The 18,659-nt window shown below is 36.9% G+C and overlaps 1 protein-coding gene across 4 annotated transcripts in view; it reads left to right on the top strand.

The window, feature by feature from the left end:
* The first annotated feature begins 1,678 nt into the window (after positions 1-1,678).
* LOC145983976 (exportin-T-like) overlaps positions 1,679-18,659 on the top strand; it is an 83,714-nt gene continuing 66,733 nt past the window's right edge. For 2 of the 4 annotated variants that reach the window (XM_083117210.1, XM_083117207.1), the window contains exon 1: positions 1,887-1,994. The gene's annotated coding sequence lies outside the window, so the exon portion shown is untranslated. Of the gene's footprint in view, positions 1,774-1,886; positions 1,995-18,659 lie in introns of those variants that run through there. The other 2 variants (XM_083117209.1, XM_083117208.1) reach the window with 2 other exon arrangements.

Genomic DNA, 18,659 nt, shown 5'->3' with positions numbered 1-18,659 from the left:
CCCATAGTGGCCAAACGTGATTCCGTGCAGGAGAATCAATCTTTGAAGCACATCTAATATAGCATGCAACATAGCATCTCAGTGTTTGACTGGTATGTTGAGATGCTATGGTAAAATTACACAGAAGTAAACTATTACGTTTTAGCCAATATTAGTTAGATCCCCGAGAATTTGACTTCGAAATCTGTAGCCTCCCCCCTTACTTATTTTAGGCTGGTGCCGTAACTGTTCGTAACATAGGCGCTTTTAGCGCTTACGTGGTGAAAACTGATCGCAGAATGGTCTTGTTTGTTACTGTGACAGCAGTTAGGAAACAAATACTGATTTCTATCGTATATCAGTGAAAAGACTAACTATATCGACTTTCCTGTAGTAAATTGTTAACATGTTTCGTGAAAAACTATCCGATTTTCTTACGTTATTTCTTCACTAAGGCTAATCGGGACTGGACCTACAGTTTAAAGTGGGATCCGAACCACTTGTGCCTCCACCGGGTATCGAACCCGGGACCCCTTGATTACAAGGCAATGACGCTACCACTGCGCCATGGGGGAGGCCCTTATGTTTTTGTGTAACAATAAATAATATTAATTTGTTTCAACTCTTTGGTTTCAATTCGAAGACTCGAGGACCGAGATACTCCGGGCATTGCAACCTTCTACCGCATAGTGAAACAATTCACAGAAACTGCCACTATTCATCCAAAATCTAAGACCAGGATGAAAACTGTTAGAAATGAAGAGGCCGTAATTAATGCTGTTGCTTACAATTCCCACATCAGCACAAGGCAAATATCCCTAGGTTCCTGGATTTCCAAACCCAGTACTCTGCGAATTCTGAGAAGTTTCAAGTTCCATCCGTACCGTATGTCTTTGCACCAGGAACTTCATGGCGAAGGCTTTCAAAATCGTTTGAATTTGTGCAATTGGGCGCTGCAACCGATGCAAATGAATGAACAATTCTTTTCATCGGTGTTATTCTCTGACGAATCGTCATTCACCAACCATGGTCATATCAACAGACACAATATGCATTATTGGTCTGTTGAAAATCCGCATTGGATTCGAGAAGTTGAACACCAAAGACCTTGGAGTGTAAATGTTTGGTGTGGAATAATTGGAAGCCGATTGATTGGATCATATTTCATTGAAGGCACATTAAATGGACGAAAGTACACAGAGTTTTTGGTAAATATTCTGCCAGGGCTGTTAGAAGAATGCCACTACACCAGCGCTGCCACATGCGGTATCGATGGTTGTCCAGCTCACTACTCTATTCAGGCTCGAGCCATGTTGGACACAAAGTTTCCTGGTCGATGGATAGGACGTGGAGGACCCGTTTCTTGGCCAGCTCGTTCAGCCGATCTCACATCGCCTGATTTCTGCCTTTGTGGACTACTTAAAGAAAGGTGCTACCACGAAGTTCCAACAACGCCAGAAAACATGCGGCAACGAATTATTGATGCTTGTGCCTCTATCACTCCTGACATTTTGGGACAGTGTGGAGCTTCAGACACTGCGTTTTGAAATGCATCGAAGAGAACGGTCATCACTTTGAACATTTGCTACTTTAATCATAGGAATGATATCAACACTAAAAGCAACTTTGGCCGGAGACTGCAAAGGCGGTGGGGGCCAGAAAAAGGGAGAAGAAGAAGAAGAAGAAGGTTGAACAAGTTACTGCGGAAGCGCGTTTGCTATTTGTGAATCGATGATCAAAACAAAGCATAATTTCATTAGAACAAACCTACAAAAGTACACATTTTGGTAAATGGTAGTTATTAATATTATTTTTTCCCATTTATGTATTTTAATCTTTACCCTGACTGGTAGTTGTCAAATTATTTGGCAATGGTAGTCTGATTAATCTCGCAACGAACACGATGGTTTCCATGAAGGCTACAAAATTTGAAGAGACACGATGGAATACGAAATACTTCATACTTTATATGCAATGACTCTTTCATGTTTCTTTTAGGCATCTGTATCAATTAGGTATATTTTTTCAAGGTTTCCTTGTGGATATAAGTGCATGTAACGATTTGCTCGAATGTTTTAAAGCTATAACAGTGTATATTAGAAAAACCCTGTTTAAGCCTAGCGTGTAACCCACGTGATAATAGGAATATCAACTGCAGACTTGTTATTTTTGAAACTCGTGAAACTATTCTTCTACGTAGTTTTGCCAGGAAAATTTACCCATAAATTGCACAGATTGGGATATCAGTAAAATTGATATGAAAGTCGGAAGTTGTTTAAGTGCAATGTCGTGACCCGTATCGGAACGAGCAGTAAGAAAATTGTCGGCCCAAGTTCCTTTTGTTTTATTGCGATTTTATCATGCTACGAATGCAATTTTTTACATGGTTCGATTTCGATGTACGTCTGTTAACACATACTGCGGAGTTTTAGCCATTACTTAAGGTTTTGTTCAATATATGCTTTCGTGGTTAGGTTCCCTTAGCATTAACATAGAGTCCCGGCATGAGTTTACAATACCGGACCACTTTCCAATTTTTATATAATTTCGCCTACTTACTAATTTCGGTGTCCTGATGACGCATCTGTAGTTCATATTTCGCGGTCACTTGTTAAAATTGTACATTTACGTGTAGAACTTTTAAAATAACCTTGCGATTTAACACTGTCATTGTCCATACACAGCAATTCGGAACCATCTTTCTTTCACAATTCGTTAATGGTCTTCCTTTATGCACAACAATCTTGCTACCTTGAATATTGACGTCAGACGAGGAATGCCTACGAGGTTAGGTTAGGTTCCATTAGCATAACTACAAAGAAAAATTAATATTTTGGCTAATACCTTGTCTTGCCTAACATGAAAAGGCACTCTTCCATGATGTCAGAACACTATGTTGCTAAAGTGTTGTGCGATAAGTGACACCCATTCGGGGAAATTTGTGTGTTCCGTGGAGCTACTGTTCTTATGCTAAGATTACTTTACATTAAGAAAACATAGTTTATTTAGTTTCTTTTTTTCTCTATTTCTATACTCAACCGCCAATTATTCATGCAGATTCGTGATTAGAAGTTCACAAGTGAGTAGGTGAAATTTCATAGAAATTTGAGAGTGGTCCGGTATTGTAAACTCGTTCCAAAGTCCCTAAATGCATTCTACTAAGGTTCCGATTTACTTCTACATTCATTCCCACGCTTCTATGATATTTACTGTCGCTTGTCGATGGAGAGTATCTTGTCCATGAGAAGTGCGTAAGGTAATTTTCAAGGGTAACAGTTAGATATAGTGAAAACACATTTAATCAAATTTACAGGAGAAATGATGGGAAAGTACTTACAGAATTGAGTTCCTGTGGACTTTTGGGAGCTGGGAATAGTGTTATTTCCATTCGTGCAACTTATTCGGCCGGTATATGTCATTTTCGACATTAATGTATCTTTGTTGCACGATAGCTCGTTCTACCATTACCGTCGATTACATGAATCAAATGTTCCATACGTTCGAATATGTAACCCCCTGTCATTGTAGCAACCACGCGGTAGTTTTACCAGATGACGTGCGAGTGGTTTTATTTTCAGTTTAATTTTCTATGTTTGCCTAACATAACTGAACCTAACCTAACCTTCCGTGAATAGTTTGTGGATCAATGTTAGCCTAAAAACCATCATTTTTCGGTTAATAAGTGTTAGTGTAGCAACCACGCTGTAGTTTTACAAGATGACGTGTGAGCGGTCTTTTTTTCCCAATTTTATTTTCTATGTTTGCCTAACAAGTGAACTGAATGGTTTGTGGATCAATTTTTGCTGAAAAACCTTTTGTGAATAGTTTGTGTGGCATTTTTCTGTTCATAAGTTTGGAAACTACATATCAGCTGACGATAGACAACGTGAGTCAAGATGTGCCCGCCATATTGTGTGTAAGGAAAGCGAATTAGCAACGACCAATAAATATTTGTAATGTGAAAAATTACGCTTTTTTCAGTAAAAAAAACATAATCCCAAGTTGCAAAATGTTCCGCTATGCATATAAGGTAATTACAAATGTAAATAATTCGGAAATAAAAGAGTTAAATGTGTTTTCACTATATCTAACTGGTACCTTTTTCAAGTTGTTTTTTTCAACATCAAAAACATTTTTCGAGTCCAAACAGTGCTCATTACTTTAAGGAAGGTTCAAATTTCGTGTGACAATGAACTACAGATACGTCATCAGGACACCAAAATTAGTAAGTAGGCGAAATTTTATAGAAATTGGAGAGTGGTCCGGTATTCTAAACTCATGCTGTAGTTTCTTTTGTGAAAATGAAGAAATGTGTCTCCGATATACGGAACTGTTACCTTTGTTTGCAAGGTGGGCATGCGTTTTTAGTGTGGGAAGTGCTATTCATTGAAAATGCATGTTGGGGAGCATATCGATATCTTCAGTATTGTGGCACTCTTCGGCCAGGCAACCACATAGCAGAAAGTGCATTGTTTTAAGGTTAGTACTTTTTAAAATTATATATTCTCGTTGGTATTGGAAATGATTGTGTCATGATTTTACAATACCGGACAGTTCCCCAATTTCTTTCATTTTTTGCATAGTCAGTAATTTAGGCCTCGTAATCACGAATCTGCAGTTAAAATTTGGCGTTGACATCATGCATGGGTAGCCCCACAAACCATTCACAGATAGCCCCATGAACCATGCACGGTTAGGTTAGGCAAACATAGTTAAAATTTGGAGTCATAGTAATGTCAGGATACGCCAGGAGTGTTAGTTTTGCTGCTGTTTGGGAATATTTTACGGGAGAAATGAACGATAGTAGTCTGGAATAGGAGTTTCTTGTGCTTATGCGGGTTATACTTCGCGATCAAATATCTCCATTATTTGTGGTTTCCTAATGCTGAAACCACTTTTATGTTACGTAAAACATTGAAATCTGTTGATTAAAAAAAAGTCCACGTAATTCTCGAGGGGGTACAGTGGGTCGATGGCCCCCAGTAATGGACAAAATTCGAATTATATGATACATATACAGTACTTGGAGTGTAATATGACTGATAGACATTTTTGTTGCAAAGTGAATTCTTTTGAAAAAGTACCTGACCAGAAATATGTGTATAGTAGGAATAACTATGGAGTTTTCAATTTATTTAATATACTTTCAGCTGTATTACTTTGACATTTCAAACATAGCAGACTGAAATGTTCTATATCTAACTTACAGTTTATTACAAAATATAGGAGACTGAAATGTTGTGCATGGTATACCACTGCAACCACCCTGGTTCTATGCATTTATTTTTTCTTCGCCACGACAACTTTCACCAGGTGGTGAGAATAGCAGAAAGTGTTGAAGACCAGAAATCACATGATCTGGTGTTGGAAGTATTGATGGAAGTAATTTAAATACTCAGTCCTAATCCTGACATTCCTAACCTAAGAATGAAAGCATTTAGGAATGTATTATTCCTTCACATTTATGTCACATGACATATTAGCAGCAGCTTTCCATATTAAAACACTTTGTGTTATTTTCCCAACTCCATAGTGTGCACAAAAAAAGTTTTTGCTGCCTTCATGAAGATAAATGCAAAGCAACATGAGTTTACACACGCCAACAACTAAAGAATGCACACATCCGTGTAACATGCCACGGCAGGTCATTGCTCATGTGCATGTCCAGTTTAAAAAGTCCCACATCATGCGCACGCTTGCCACACAATACAGTTAGTTGGTTTCCGACCCAGCAGAACTTATGCGTCCCTGTAAATTGTAGTGATAAATACTCTCAACAAATGGCAGGCACTGCTGGAGTATATGCAAGGGAGCAGTAAACAATTTCTTAAGACTTGAGCGTCAGTAATACAGCCATATTGACCACATAAAAGTGCAGTGGTCTTAGATTTATGAAAATTTGGTGTTAGAATAACTAAGTACCCCAGATTTTTTTATATCTTCTTCTTAGCTCATATAAATATGGTTATAAAATAATTTTGGCCATATATGATCGGAAAGTTGTTTCATAAGCATAACATCATCTGGGACTTTGCAGTCCCGACAGGCTTCTGGTGTCTACTTTGCTTGAAAAAAACTCCTTGCATACCCCAATGTTCTAGACAGGTCTTTTTGGTGTGGTGGGGCTATGGCACAAAGATTGATATCGATGAGGATCGTGATGAACATAAGGTAGTTGCGTGCCCAAGTGGGTGTTGGCAGGGGTCGTAACACCTCCCCCCTGCCCCTTGGCCTAGTATTTTTTTTAGAAAGACTGTCAAAAAGGTGGGAAAGATGGAAAATAAGGGCTAGCCACTAATCAGGGTTGGCATTTTGCCTGGGTTTTTCAGTTTCTTCAGGTTATGTTTATATATATATATATATATATATATATATATATATATATATATATATATATATATATATATATATATATATATTTAAGATGAAATACATTGTTTCCTGGTATTAATTTATTGGGACATTTAATATGTATTGTTTTAGTTCACTGAATCAAAAACTATTTAATATTTTCCGTCAACATAGTTAAGAATTGACAATCAAGGTCTCACCTCACACCTTTGAAATCATTAAACTAAAAAAAAAAATAACCCGTGGTGCAACAGACCATTGAGGGCCCAGGCCTACCTACCGACTGCTAGTCGCACTCCCATCTGATCCTACTCTGAGGTGGGAGATATCCAATCAGTTATGGGGTGATGTGTGGTCAGCGCGATGAACCCTCAGTCATCGTAGGTTTTCATGACCAGGCTACGCTACTTATTCGTAGCTCCCCAATTTAATTATGATGGTGCAGCGGTAGTGTCGTTGCCTTGTAATCAAGGGGTCCCGGGTTCGATACCCGGTTGAGGCACATAGTGGTTCGGATTCCACTTTAAACTGTAGGTCCAGTCCCGATTAGCCTTACTGTGCACAAAGTGGACTTAAAACACAAATTCAATTATGATGGTGAGTGTTCACCAGTCTCATACACAATCTGAAATCTCAGAAGAAAAGCTGTTACGTTTCTCCCAGGAGACTCGAACCTGCATGTGTCCCCTAGCCAGAGCCCAAAGCATAATGCCTTAGACATACTGGGCAACAAATTTTCATCAACTTGTTGTTTCTCCAAAGTTTTTTTATGTTTCCTATATAATTCACACCCACTGATAGTTATATGAAAAATTAACCAAATATGTTTGAGTAATTTGCATATACCGTGCATCCATTTCGATCTGCAGCCGAGAGATCGGGAGAAACGTGGCGGGCGGTGCTGACGGAGGTGCCGACATTTGCGGCCTGTAATGCCTGCATATTTTTATGGACATATGCAGACATTTATATAAATATTGCAAAACTAGCACTAACCTGTGTTATAAGAGTTGTTCAAAGTGATGTCCACCTACATTCACACATTCCTGGCATCGTTTGATGAAATTTTGATTCACACGCAAAAGTTCTTCTTCCGTAATTCTTCCTAGTTCTGCCCTTATATTGTCTTTTAGTTCGTCGATGCTATGAGGGTTATTTCGGTAGACTCTATTTTTCAAGCTTCCCCACAAATAATAGTCACATACGGTAAGATCTGGCGAACGTGAAGGCCATAAACCTCTTGAAATTATTCTGTCATCAAACACCTCCCTTATAGCGTCCAAAGAATCAGCGGCGGTATGGGCTGTGGCCGAATCTTGTTGAAAATACCCATATTGTCTCTCATTATCTGATAACAACTGAAAAAACGGCGCGAGCATTTGTGTGCGGTACCTCTCTAAATTTATTGTGTCTTCAAAAAATATAGGCCCTATTATTCTTTTGGCACTTACAGCACACCACACACCAATTTTTGCATCGTGTAACGGAACTTCGTGTATTATTCGGGGATTTTCAGTGCTCCAGTATCTATTGTTCTGTGAACAAACATGACCACGCAAGTGAAACCATGCCTCATCCGAAAAAATTATTAACTGTGGATCAACAATACCATCTACAATATTCTGCAAAACCCAATTACAGAAATTTACTCTACTTACGTTGTCAGGGGGCCGTAATTCTTGCACTATAGAAACTCTGTACAGTTTTAATTTTAGTAGCTTAGTGGCTGTATGTGCTGATGATTTTGACACGCTCATCTCCTGTGAAACACGGCGTAGAGGTTTGTTTGGAGAACGTTCTAACGCTGCACCAATTTCATCGAGTTTTGCTTCGGTTAGAATCCGTCGTTTTTGCTTAGGTGTTTTAAAATTTAACGATCCAGTTTCTCGTAATTTAAGGACAAGATGTCTAACCGTATCTCTATGTGGAGGTGAAACGCCTGGGAATTTCTGTACTAATTGCCTACATACGTCTCGACACGAGTCTCTTTTCACGTAAGTGTCATACATAAAAATTCTTTGTTCTAACGTGAACCTTGCGGCTGGCATTCCAATCGTCTGACTGACACAACACACATACACACTGCAATAACACAAACAAGTAACGGCAAGTAACCAAGAATAACACTCTTACGCACTGTACGAAATTAACACGCTCTTGGTTTACATCTGCCTGCCACTATATTCACAGCTCTGTAGTCGCGAAGGAACAAAAAACTTGAGCTAGGAGATTTCGGATTGCAAGGAAGCTCACGAACACCATTAGCTTTTAACGGTTCATCTGCAGTGTAATCTTGATACAGTGTTGCACATTCGAAACCTCCAAACGATCCCCATCGACACAAAACTCTTTCAAGGATATAAACTTAAGCAGGACGTTACTGGTCAAAACTATGATTAAAATGTTTTACAGAGTATTATCTGTGGCTCTTAATATAATTTCTAAAGCGTATTTATTTGTGTATATAAGGGTGGAACTTGGAAGAATTACAGAAGAGCTTTTGCATGTTATAACACAGGTTAGTGCTCGTTTTGCAAGATGTCCACAAAAATAAGCGGGCATTACAGGCCTCAAATGTCGGCATCTCCGTCAGCGCCGCCCGCCATGTTTCTCCCGATCTCTCGGCTGCAGATCGAAATGGACGCACTGTATATTAAGTGTATATAGTATCACAAAGAAAATTGTCCAATAACGTAATAACAATGATCGATCTATGTAATTTGGATATTGTCTGACAGAATATAATATACGAATAGTTACCACAACACTGACTTGGCAATCAAGTATCTTAGTATGTTAGAAATGCAGATGTGATCATATTTTCCTTTTGTGTTGCTGGGGACTATCCCTCACCAAGCCCCACACGTAGTTCCCCATCATGGCTGTGTCCCATCTGCCTTGATACCGCGATTCCATGTTCTGCATATCTTGATGGAATCGTTCTCCATGTTCTTCACTCACATCGCCCAAATTTGGTCTAAAAAAATCCAAATGTGAGTGCAGGTAATGCAACTTTATTGACATTCGGCAACCTAAGGTATGAAATGTATCCAGTAAATTCTGGATCAGTTCACTGTAATGTGGGCTCCTGTTGTTACCTAGTAAGTTATGCACAACATCAGAAAATTCTTCCCAGACACTTTTTTCTACAGGTGTCATTTTGTTTTCCAACTCTGGATTGCAGCATCTGTCTGATCTGACAATAAACCCCTTTGTGCGTTATTCCTCCACTGTCAATTGATTTATGATGTGTATACAGTAAACTCTCATTTATCCGTACTTCTGCATATGCTTATTTGTAGGTATAACTTTGTGTTAATATGAAAGGTACTTATAATGAAATCTGAAAATCCTAATTTTTGGTACATAATATATTCATACCAAACTCTGCTATAGGGAGGGATTGTATATTTTTATCAGGTCTCCCTTTTTTCACTTTTCTAACTTTTTAATCATTTCTAGAAAAAAGGGGAGCATGTCTAAGGGTTGAAACTTGGTGAATGAGCACATCTAATTCAGAGCTCTTTATCCAGTAAAGCTCAACTTGCAACTGTCCCCAGTGTGGAGCAGTTAGTTGCAATATTTTAAATAAAAATAACTTTTCAAATGTTAATTAACACATTAGTATATTAACCCATTTCTACAGTCACTATAGTAACAAATAACAAACAAAATAACATCAACATTGAATAGAGTAGCGCAACAGAATTTTCTTCATTCTTTTCAGATTATGCTCAAAACGAAATAATAAAATATAATTGCAAAAAATGTCTTTGAATTAAAGAACTGTTGCAATAGCCTCCTCCTCCGGTTGAAAACGTTGACATCATACTTTGATGTAGAAATACGTATATTTTTCAAACGTAACATCTTCAATGTATCATCATCACTTCTTCTTCTGCTACTTCTTTGGCAGCAATCTCATTCTTTTCACATCTTCTTTACAGCCATCTTCAGTAGATTTCTTCTTTACTGCAATGTCATTACTATTACTATTTCTATTTCATAACCATCTTATATCCATTTAAAGGGTTATATTCTTCACGAGTGCACTTCTTCCCTTTGAAGCTATATGTGCAAATGAAGTCCTTCATTATAATGGTATACCATATTACATTCATTTTATCCTACATTACATATATTCCTTCTTATAGTTCTTCCAGCGAGACACTTTGTATATTTTCATCTTGTCGTTTTCCGCTTTTATTGAAATGTCAGACGAATAAAAGACATGGCTTGTGAGAGGAGAAGCCAAACATAAGTTCTTCCATAAAAGACAATATGATGATCAACAGAACATAAATAAACAGATCAAATACAATAAATTCATGGTGTTTTACACACGATAATAAGAAACAATGAGCTTTCTTGTAACAGCGATGATCAACTCACTGTTCAAATAAACACATCTAACCTTTCAGATGAAACAGGATTATCCGTTCTAGCATCCGAGTAATTTATCGAATTACGAGAATTATTACAAACACTGTCGCTATTCTGATTAGTATTACAATTAAGTGTATACTGACCACTAATATAAGATGATTGTTCATCAACATTTGCATTTCTTCTAACACCAGCACTTCCATTATTATTAGATCTGGATGGATAATCTTCACGTCTGAAGTTAGAATTATTCACGTTATTATTAGTTCTTTCAGACCTTACAAACTGCCTTCTTGAGGGATTGCATTCAAATCTTCTGGGAGATGGGCAATTATTTACATTGATTCCTGCATTTTCAGTCTGTGTTGTAGAATCATAAGAATTTCTCTCAACATTTACTTGCCTGACGAAGTATTTTGGTCTGTCAAAACTTCTCTTCTTATTAGCCCTGTCATCAGAATCTGTATTATCACCGGGATAAACTTTTATTCTTATCACTCAAATACAAATCAATAGTCCTTAATTTCTGCATCAGTTGCTTAAGGTCTATAATGTTATGACAGCCCACATTCTTTGAAATTGACTCAGGTAGCTGTTTCAAAATCATTCGTATTACATCAACTTTGTTTGGAGTTTCCACAAGGTTACAATAAGCAGAGTACGTTTTTAAAGCATATGCTTCCAATGATAAACCTGAAGCTGGGTTGTATTTTCTAGATCGTAACAATGTGAACTGACTTTCTAATAATTCATTAGAAGCAAATTGGTCTAGAAATTTCTGTACAAAGTCCTCATAAGAAGTGAAATTCTTCTTTTCACTGTTGAACCAGTAAGCGCCTACATTATAAAAACACTTACGAATTATACATAATTTATACTTGGAAGGAACACCAATTAAGTTAAACATTGTAGTTAGTTGTTTGATAAATTCTCTAGCAGACTGTTTTGAAACATCTCCTCCAAAACGTTGCAATTGACTGAGTTCACTAACTCGTGTAAATCTATTAGAGCATTTATCAGACTGATTATAAGAATTCCATGTAGAATCATTATTCAGCCTCATCGGGTTATAAGTACAGTTTGTTCTAGTACAAGGACTATGATTTACATGTAAGTCATCAGGAAACTGATCAAGGAATGACATGTACTTTGACGTTGGCAACCACATACTGAAGTTTCAAGACCTGTGAAATTGTCTTTATTATCACAAGCAACATAAGTTCTAGAAGGTATGGAATTTCTGTTAGATGTAGAACAAATTTGCTTTGATGTGTCTGTAGCACATAAAGAACTAGGTGCATTATTTTCAATATCACAAGTATGTACATGCTTGTTATCATACAGTAAAGAGCTGTTCAAGGAAGAAAGACATGAATGGTTATTTAATGAACATGACAATGGATTTTGTCACTAGTAGGATTGCTATTAGTAAATTCAGTATTATCTAAAACACAATGCCGCAATGCATATGTATTCTTGCCCTGTGAAGTGGAAGCTTCACCAAATTTATTTCTACTTTTATTGTGAGCAGATTTGCCCTTGCACAATTTGGTTACATTCTCCTTTGCAGAATTCACTTCAGCATCAGATGTATCATAGCCAGAAGAACCTGTATGAAATGTTTCGCATTTATTGCGTTCACTAAAAACAACATGCTTTATTTTAGAATTTAATCTTGTATCAGTTTGGCATGCTATGTGCCTATGTTCATTAGTAAGTGCATCAACATTACTTAATTTTTTATCTGGTTGTAAAACGTCTCTAACCATACTAGTACAAATAACATCGCTTTGCTCTAAGTTAATGCATTTCTCATTTAAATCCTTAAGCATAGAATCAAATTCTTGCAACTTTACCTGCTTAGTATTCATATTTGTTTGTAGTGTACTTATAGAAGTTTCATATTGGCACAACTGGTTTGATAAGTGTTGTTTTAACACATCATCATGATGGTCTAGTTTTGATTCAAGATCACTGACTTTCGAATTTAATAAAGTTACTTCATCATTTATACGTTCATTTAGTAACCTATTAGCTGATTGACAAGAATCAGAAACTTGCTGCAACTTATTTTCTAATTGTGGGAGCCCTTCGTTCAGTTTTTCAGTACTTTGCTCCAACCTAACCAATTTTGTGCCCCAAACTTCACAGTTTGTTTGTAAACTATCACGCAGCATTTCAGTGTTCTGATCAAGTCTATCTTGTAACCTATTCTCCAAAGCTTCAGTGTTCTGATCAAGTCTATCTTGTAACCTATTCTCCAAAGCTTCAATGTTCTGAAGTAACCTATTCTCCAGCATTTCGGTATTCTGGAGCAACTTGTCTTGCAACCTATTCTCATGTTGGGCCAAACTCAAGTGAAAAGCAGATAAAATTTGGTCAATATTGGGATTCACCGTATCCAAGTATGATTTTAGAGTGAATGGATTGAATTCTGGATTGCATGTCTTACAGTAATAGTCTTCTTTCATAGAGCTGAATATTTTACCCAGTGAATAACTGTAAGACCTCTCCAATTTACATGTTCCCATTTCTTGCATGACGTGCATTTAATCATGCGAGTGTCAGAAAATCTGTCCTTGCAACAGAGTAAATCCTCCATTTGCTTACCAGAATTATCCTCTTCGTTGCTTACTTCAGCAACATCACTGAGATCCAGTTGAAGACACATGCTACTTCGAAGGACGTAAGGCACTTCTCTTTTCTTCATTATTGCATTATCAGTTCAGTTCTTATCAACTCACAATTTTCGAATCCTGGCTCTAGGTCGCCAATTTATTGCAACTGTCCCCAGTGTGGAGCAGTTAGTTGCAATATTTTAATTAAAAATAACTTTTCAAATGTTAATTAACACATTAGTATATTAACCAATTTCTACAGTCACTATAGTAACAAATAACAAACAAAATAACATCAACATTGAATAGAGTAGCACAACAGAATTTTCTTCATTCTTTTCAGATTATGCTCAAAATGAAATAATAAAATATAATTGCAAAAAATGTCTTTGAATTAAAGAACTGTTGCAAACTTCGTGACCATTTCCCTTCTTGCAAATATTATCTGCTAAAATCAGGACTTTTAGCGTCAATGACCTACTTTTTCAAACGTAAATTTCACCCTTTCATAATTCATATATAACAGTGGCTAATACACAGTCTTGTAGCTTACAGTTTGCTGATCATTTTTGTTTTTGTTCCACATCGATAGGATAATTAGGGGCTGAGATATTTCAGATTCGGTAACCCCTTACGACCACCAAATGGCGGATCTTTGAAAACAAATATGGCTGCCACTCGAAACCTACAGCCACTAAAATTAAAATAATGACTGTTTTCAAGTAACAACATGGTAAAGTAACTGGACAGAAAAAAATATTTTTTTAAAATTGTTCCATCAGGTAATAGAGTTCCTCTTGAGTTGGAAAATGAGATTTCTTGCTGGAATCATCATAGTCACTGTCAGGGTCACTGTTGGTGATGCTGAGTCTTCTGTGTAAGAGGCAAGTGGTTCCAGAATAGGCAAATCTGGCCCATGTGGGACAGATGCAATTGACGATGGGATATCTGGGTACTGGATTCTACTTCGATGTTTTCAATACTTCAATGATGACAAATCGACCACACAAAGTAGCAATTGTCATGGTGGTTCGTTGGCTCTCTCCAAATTCTGGGAACTGCAAAAGGCATGCTTTTCCAACATCCGCATAGCCATCCTTCCAAAGTTGATTTACAGTAACTACAGATGACATGAGGAGTCCATGATTTGTCACCCATCGGCACTCCAAAGTAAGCATTATACGCTGTGTAATACTTGGTGCCAGTATACTGGTCGTAAGTAATTTAGGATTTATATATATTTTTATTAATATATAAAGATATTTTAATATTGGTGCCAGGTGTTATGCAATGCTTCTTCTGCTTGGGAGCAATAACGGAAGGAATCGGGCGAGTTTTTACAACTACCTCTGGAAACCATGCCTATTGATTTAGTCTGAAACGATACAAAATATAAGAAAATCATTATAACTTTGAATTGGTCCATATTCGACAAAGAAGTAATTACATATTTGAAATCAGTGTGAAAAACTGATTCAGAAACAATTAAAATACAATGAGAAACATTTTAATTGTTACCCAGTGAGACCACACAGCCACAGTGTGGGACAAATGATTAAACTAACTAAAATACTTTTCATAATTGGGAAAAGAGAGACGTGGTAGTATATAAATACGGAGAAACTAGTACTCACTTTTATCCGCAAAGCTGATTTTTCTTTATCGATTAATTTCAGTGGCCACTGCCACCACCCTCGTTGGATAAAAGTGAGTACTAGTTTCTCCGTATTTAATATACTATGTTCTAAAATATTTGGCCAACAGTTTGATTCTACTCTTCGTGGATGGCGTAAAAGTTAATAGATCTGTGATCAGTTTCCAGGGTTGCATTGCAATACTATACTAATACTTGAGAGCTGTGGTGGTCTAGTTGACTTCCATGGCAGAATGGTTAGCACAGAACACTGCATGCAATGCCAGGGGTCCTGGGTTCGAATCCTGGTTCGGACATGGATGTTTGTCCCAATGAGAATACAGAGAAAATTGATGTGTGTGAAACTTGAGAAAATAGAAAAAAATGGGGATACTACTGCTTAGGGGTATTACTTTTATTAAAAATGTAAAGAGAGAAGTCTGCAGGCTGTCTTGACTGGTTCGATTCTTGATGTGGGTGAATTTTTCTGGTCTTGTCCACATGGTTGTGATCACATCATGATCGAGAACATGGGGGACCCAGGGGTCCCTTATGCACCCTTTGATTTTCTTCAGGGCCCCTTTTAGAAAACCAACTTTCAACAGAAAATACTGTTAACTCTTCACAACGGAAATAGTTTGGAATAACCAAAAATATTTTCTGGCAACCAAACTCTTGTTCAAACAAGGGTCAAACGAATGAATATTTGCCAGTACTCTCAATGCTCTTAGCTGGCCCCCGTGACAGAGTTGTTAGCACATCGTGCTATGACACCAGGAGTCCCAGGTTCAAATCCTGGACTGAGCAGCATGGATATTTGAGTGTGTCCATTTATCAATTTCATCATATCATCACTCATCCCCATCTTTGCAATTAGCCAAAAGTGGCACAAAAGCAAAGTAAAATAAAGCAAATCAAAATAAATATAAATTGGACCATGAAAAAATGACTGTACCATGACAAAATTTTAGAAAATGAATGATTTCATGTTACCTACTACAGAAATCTTTGTTATGGAATATATGCATGTTTCCAGTCTCAGCAACCTTTATGTAGCCTTAGAAACAATCTAGACAGGAATAAAAAAAAACTTTCCCAACGTTCCTGACTCGCACAGATTATACATTTATATTAGGGATGGGACTGATTAAGCAGTAGTCTTATCAGTATCGGCTGATATAGGCATATTGGTTTATCGGTGAAATTACCGATTATTTTACAGATCCTATATATCGATAAATATCTTATAATTTAGTGCAAAATTCTGCCATTTTGTTGTAATTTTTATGGATAATCTCGATGCCCTACTTTCTAAAAAAGTAATTGTCTAAATATTCAACTTCTTTTGCACTGCTGTCACCTCAAAACACACATTTATTATGGAGATCAACGAACATTTCATGTTCAAGGACCATTTGTAACTTTATATCGGATCAGTAGAATATCGGTTATCGGTATCGGCAAATTTTATATCTGTACTTTTATCAGTATCGGCCCATCCCTAATTTATACATATACAGGGGCACCGACTTGTCAAAATTATTGGTGTAGGGCTCTGATCACTGAAATAAATGAATGAATGACTCACTCACTCCCTTTTTTAATAATAAAAATTACGTAATCGTATAGCAGTTTTTTAGCAGCTATTTTATTCCTCATGCAAATTAAATGTAACATGAAAAACGTTTAGAAAATGTCTTTTTGTGTGTTTTGTGTCTGCTCATTTGTTTTTGTTTTTTTAGATAACAATTAGCATTTTTATTGAAAAGTAGCATTAAGAGGCCAACCTAACAGTTTTATGCCGGCCTCGGTAGCCGAGCGTGTTGGGTGGTCGACTCAACTCGCTTTGATCCGGAGGTCTCGGGTTCGAGTCCCGGTGAGTGCATGGGTGTGTTTTAACCCTCCGTCATCCATGCCTTCATAGTAGCACAAATGTCCCATGCACGACACTCAGTGCCACCCTATCAAAACCAACTTTATTTAGATGAACTATTGATGCAAATTGATGTTGAATTACCCTAGTGCTTACTGGAAATCAGACGATATATATATAAACGCAAACAGTCCATTTCGGACATTTTTATTAGCTAAACTAAAACTATATAAACTAAAAACATTAGAGGAAATGACACAGAAGTACACGCTTAGACTCTTGAAGCAAATGCACCAAAATATTATTCCCAAAATACGTGTAATTAAAATTTTGCCATATAATAAAGGAACTAAAAAATGAACTCCTCATTCACAAAATTTTCAACGTAGTTTTCAAAAACGTTCAACATATTTTTCAAAACTAATTGAAATCATACAACTTATATGGGCTTAGAAAGGAGCAATTTGTTCCAAAATTCTGAGTCAAAATCTTGTTGAGTGCCGCCTAAAGGGGACCGGTCACTTTTGAGGCATGCAAACAACTGAAAAACGACAGAAAAAAGGTTGGAACGCCTCTGTGTTTTCATGGGAATAGTGTATATAAGTTTCCTAGTGCTTTCCAGACCATTCTTGCACTGATAAGGAGAATAATTTAAAATTTTAGAAAAGGCGGCAGAGTGCCGACGCGTGTGTTATGGAGGGTTAATGTCCGCAACAGACTTGTAAAGAAAGGACATATGACAGGTACAAATAACCTTAGTGTTGACGTACCCATAAAACTAAGGAATATTTACAATATTTAACAGTTTTATTTAGTTATTTACATAAAAGCTAACACAGATCGCAGGAAAATAGTTTTACTTTTTTGTTCTTACTACAATATTTTACTTTTTAAATTTAATTTTGCAATAATAAAAAAATCACATAGCATGCCGTGCTTTAGCAATAACGCATTTGATCATAGCCGTTCCCACTTTCGCAATACACACTTTTCATAAGCTTTCCTTGCGTACTTTACTGCAAGCCAGTGTTAAATAAACTCGAAGACTTTAGAATTATTTTCCCCTTATTCTTTGGATGAGAGGAAGAGATTTTGAGAATAACTAAATATCGTAAAAAAAAATAATTTTAAAAAAGGTAAAGTGCTCCCCTGTGCTTAAGACCATGCCATGAAATCATATAGGGGGTGTGGGGGTAACGCCCCAACCAAATATTGTACATATCAATATTGCCAAAAAGTTGTGTTTACGACCTCAAATTGTTCAGAATTCACTAAACAACATACTGGTATAATTGTCATATCACCTCGTTATTTTGAAACTCTTTTTAGTAAAAATGTTAACAATACTCATAATTATATACTTAGTATATAGTAATAAGTCATGTGTTTTGCTGTCTCCAGTCATAGCCCCCCCCCCCCAAAGTTGATGGTTTAGCGGTCTCTGCCCCCCCCCCCCCCAAAGTTGATGGTCTAGAACATTTCAAATGTGTATTTAAAGTGAAGTTCATGTGGCACAATACAGAGTAAACTTTACAAGAGAAGCAAAATAATACATTAGATCCTCTTAAGCAAAATTATTTGAGGGGCTCTGCCCCAGCATCATTAACATTGTGTGGGCTCAAGCCCCCATGTACATATATTAATTTTATCATTGCCCAAATGAAGTTAGTTTTACATTTTTCGTTGCCCACACTTGTATACACTTCACATTGTGCATGTTATCAATATCTTATTCAGTCTTGGTTCTTCAAACTGGTTATGTAACACACACGTTAAGCACATGAAGGAATTATGAAAGATTTTGCTCTTCTATGGCAGA

The sequence above is a fragment of the Lepisma saccharinum genome, chromosome 2 (genome assembly GCF_977018435.1).
Source record: "Lepisma saccharinum chromosome 2, izLepSacc3.1, whole genome shotgun sequence".
In the NCBI taxonomy this organism is placed as follows: Eukaryota; Metazoa; Arthropoda; class Insecta; order Zygentoma; family Lepismatidae; genus Lepisma; species Lepisma saccharinum.
This window is presented reverse-complemented; position numbering and strand designations above follow the sequence as displayed.